The sequence below is a fragment of the Cryptomeria japonica genome, unplaced genomic scaffold (assembly GCF_030272615.1).
Source record: "Cryptomeria japonica unplaced genomic scaffold, Sugi_1.0 HiC_scaffold_196, whole genome shotgun sequence".
Lineage (NCBI taxonomy): Eukaryota > Viridiplantae > Streptophyta > Pinopsida > Cupressales > Cupressaceae > Cryptomeria > Cryptomeria japonica.
Window position 1 is genome coordinate 250,683 of NW_026729018.1, and position 4,318 is coordinate 255,000.

Genomic DNA, 4,318 nt, shown 5'->3' on the forward strand with positions numbered 1-4,318 from the left:
CACTGCACGCACACGACGCCCCCTCCAGGTGCACGCACGTAGGCCGGGCCGGGTGCACACCCGACGCCCTAGCAAGGTGCGCGCACCCGGGCAGGGCTCACACTTGGCGAACGGGGCGCACTTCGCGAGGGAGGGTGTGCACCTCGACGGGGGTGGGTGGCCGGGGTGGATTCGCACGTGGGTCGCGGTTTGCTAAGTACACACTGCGACAAGCTCATAACGGGTGCGATCATACCAGCGTTAGTGCACCGGATCCCATCAGAACTCCGCAGTTAAGCGCGCTTGGGCCGGAGTAGTACTGGGATGGGTGACCTCCCGGGAAGTCCCGGTGTTGCACCCTTTTTTAGTTTTTCGCCGGGCGTCGCAATGCTATTTGAATAAACCTTTTGCCCGTTTGCGTTCTCGTCGGGGCCGGGCCGGGCCGGGGTGCGCTGCCCGCACTACCGCGCGCGCGGGGGCGACACCGAGCGCGCACCCGAGGCGCCCCGAGCACACAGGCCACGGTGCAACCCGGGCGTTGTGCGCGCACCCCGGTGCGCCCGAGGTGCTGCGCGCGCACCCAGGTGAAATCGGTGTGCACCTCGGCCAGTGCGCGCTCGGTCGAGTCGCGCACGTTGGCCAAGGTGCACGGTGATGTTTCTTACTCTAAGGTTCCGCACCAGACGCCCGGGACAGGTGAGCGAAGCTGGGCGGGGCCGGGTGCGCGGCCGGGGCAGGTGCACGCAGCTGGAGAGAGCTTTGGAGCACACTTCGGAGCGCACCAATGATGCGCTCCATTCAAAAGTTTCCTGAAAAGGCAAAAAAAGTTGAGATTATAGAATTTCCCACTTGAGAGATTGTAAAAAAAAAAAATTTAAAATGAAGGAAACGCGGGTGCCAAGGTGTGCGCAGCCCAGCCAAGGTGTGCGCACCAAGGCGCCCACCCTGGCGAAGGTGCACGCAAGGTGCGCACCCGAGGCAAACCGGACAATTAACCCAACTTTCGACTTCGCGCGCACCTTGGAGCGCACTTCGGAGCGCTCCTTGGTGCGCACCAATCTTGGGCACCTCGGAGTGCACCATGGCGCCCACCAAGGTGCGCACCCGGGGCAAACCGAGCTCCGACTTCGTGCGCACCTTGGAGCGCACGAAAGGTGCGCACCATGGCGCCCACCAAGGTGCGCAGCCCAGCCAAGGCGTGCGCATCAAGGTGCGCACCCTGGCGAAGGTGCGCACCCGGGGCAAACCGAGCTCCGACTTCGTGCGCACCTTGGAGCGCACAAAAGGTGCGCAACCCAGCCAAGGTGTGCGCACCCCGGTCAAACCGAGCTCCGAATCGTGCGCACCAGAGGTGCACGCCATCGTGCGCACCTTGGAGCACACTTCGGAGCCCTCCTTGGTGCGCGCCGATGTTGCGCACCTCGGAGCGCACCCGGGGAAAACAATGCAATTAACCCGACTTTCGACTTCGTGGGCACCTCGGAGCGCTCTCGGGTTCGCACCTCGGAGCACACCGAGGTGCGCACCTTTGATGCGCTGCCTTCACCAATTTCCAGAAAAGGCAAGAAAACATTGAGAAGGTGTGCGCACCGAGGTGCCCACCCTGGCGAAGGTGCACGCGAGGTGCGCACCCGGGGCAAACCGGGCTCCGACTTCGTGCACGCCGCACCTTGGAGCACACTTCGGAGCGCTCCTTGGTGCGCACCAGGGCGCGCAACCCAGCCGAGGTGCCCACCCCGGCGAAGGTGCACGCGAGGTGCGCACCCGGGGCAAACCGGGCTCCGACTTCGTGCACGCCATGGTGCCCACCGCGGCGAAGGTGCACGCGAGGTGCGCACCCGGGGCAAACCGGGCTCCGACTTCGTGCACGCCGCACCTTGGAGCACACTTCGGAGCGCTCCTTGGTGCGCACCATGGTGCCCACCAGGGCGCGCAACCCCGCCGAAGGTGCACGCGAGGTGCGCACCCGGGGCAAACCGGGCTCCGACTTCGTGCACGCCGCACCTTGGAGCACACTTCGGAGCGCTCCTTGGTGCGCACCATGGTGCCCACCAGGGCGCGCAACCCCGCCGAAGGTGCACGCGAGGTGCGCACCCGGGGCAAACCGGGCTCCGACTTCGTGCACGCCATGGTGCGCACCGCGGCGAAGGTGCGCACCCGGGGCAAACCGGGCTCCGACTTCGTGCACGCCGCACCTTGGAGCACACTTCGGAGCGCTCCTTGGTGCGCACCAGGGCGCGCAACCCAGCCGAGGTGCCCACCCCGGCGAAGGTGCACGCGAGGTGCGTACCCGGGGCAAACCGGGCTCCGACTTCGTGCACGCCGCACCTTGGAGCACACTTCGGAGCGCTCCTTGGTGCGCACCATGGTGCCCACCAGGCCGCGCAACCCAGCCAAGGTGTGCGCACCAAGGTGCACGCGAGGTGCGCACCCGGGGCAAACCGGGGTCCGACTTCGTGCACGCCGCACCTTGGAGCACACATCGGGGCGCTCCCGGGTTCGCACCGGCGTTGCGCACCGTGGTGGGCACCTCGGAGCACACCAAGGTGGGCAGCGAGGTGCGCACCTTTGATGCGATGCCTTCACTAATTTCCATAAAAGGCAAAAAAAAAACGAGATTTTAAAATTTCCGTTTTGAAAGATAGTGAGAAAAAGGGAATGCTGGTGCCATCTTGAGCCCGCCCTGGTGCGCAGCCCAGCCAAGGTGTGCGCACCAAGGTGCCCACCCTGGCGAAGGTGCGCGCCCGGGCAATTAACCCAACTTCCAACTTCGCGCGCGCCAGGGTGGGAGCGCACCCAACAACCGGGCCTGGGAAGAGCCAATGCGAGAAACCCCACCAAACGCTCTGACAAAAAAAGAGGGGGCGCTCCAGTAACCCCGCTTCGGAGCGCACCCTGGGCAAACCCAGCCAAGGTGCCCACCCCGGCCAAGGTGCAGGCGAGGTGCGCACCCGGGGCAAACCGGGCTCCGACAACGTGCACGCCGCACCTTGGAGCACACTTCGTAGCGCTCCCGGGTGCGCACCTCAGAGCACACCAAGGTGGGCAGCGAGGTGCGCACCTTTGATGCGCTGCCTTCACTAATTTCCAGAAAAGGCAAAAAAAAAAGGAGATTTTAAAATTTCCGTTTTGAAAGATAGTGAAAAAAACGGAACGCGCGTGCCATCTTGAGCCCGCCCTGGTGCGCAGCCCAGGTAAGGTGCCCACCCTGGCAAAGGTGCGCACCCGGGCAATTAACCCTACTTCCGACTTCGTGCGCGCCAGGGTGGCAACCGGGCCTCGGAAGAGCCAATGCGAGAAACCCCACCAAACGCTCCGACAAAAAAAGAGGCGGCGCTCCAATAACCCCGCTTCGGAGCGCAGCCGGGGCAAACCCAGCCAAGGTGCCCACCCCGACGAAGGTGCACGCGAGGTGCGCACCCGGGGCAAACCGGGCTCCGACAACGTGCACGCAGCACCTTGGAGCACACTTCGAAGCACTCCCGGGTGCCCACCGGCGTTGCGCACCGTGGTGGGCAGCGAGGTGCGCACCTTTGATGCGCTGCCTTCACTAATTTCCAGAAAAAGGCAAAAAAAAATGAGATTTTAAAATTTCCGTTTTGAAAGATAGTGAAAAAAAAGGAACGCGGGTGCCATCTTGAGCCCGCCCTGGTGCGCAGCCCAGGCAAGGCATGCGCACCAAGGTGCCCACCCGAGGTGCACACCCGGGGCAAACCGGGCTCCGACTTCGTGCAGGCCGCACCTTGGAGCACACTTCGGAGCGCTCCTTGGTGCGCACCATGGTGCCCACCAGGGCGCGCAACCCAGCCAAGGTCTGCACACCAAGGTGCCCACCCCGGCGAAGGTGCACGCGAGGTGCGCACCCGGGGCAAACCGGGCTCCGACTTCGTGCACGCCATGGTGCCCACCGCGGCGAAGGTGCACGCGAGGTGCGCACCCGGGGCAAACCGGGCTCCGACTTCGTGCACGCCGCACCTTGGAGCACACTTCGGAGCGCTCCTTGGTGCGCACCATGGTGCCCACCAGGGCGCGCAACCCAGCCAAGGTGTGCGCACCAAGGTGCACGCGAGGTGCGCACCCGGGGCAAACCGGGGTCCGACTTCGTGCACGCCGCACCTTGGAGCACACATCGGAGCGCTCCCAGGTTCGCACCAGCGTTGCGCACCTTTGATGCGCTGCCTTCACTAATTTCCAGAAAAGGCAAAAAAAAACGAGATTTTAAAATTTCCGTTCTGAAAGATAGTGAAAAAAACGGAACGCGGGTGCCATCTTGAGCCCTTCCTGGTGCGCAGCCCAGGCAAGTTGTGCGCACCAAGGTGCCCACCCTGGCGGAGGTGCG

General features: G+C 64.2%; 1 non-coding gene across 1 annotated transcript; it reads left to right on the top strand.

Moving 5' to 3' along the window:
• Positions 1-221: 221 nt before the first annotated feature.
• On the top strand, positions 222-340 carry LOC131868138 (5S ribosomal RNA). The gene has a single exon (XR_009366630.1). It is a non-coding gene; the product is annotated as a 5S ribosomal RNA (ribosomal RNA).
• The last annotated feature ends 3,978 nt before the right edge of the window (positions 341-4,318 follow it).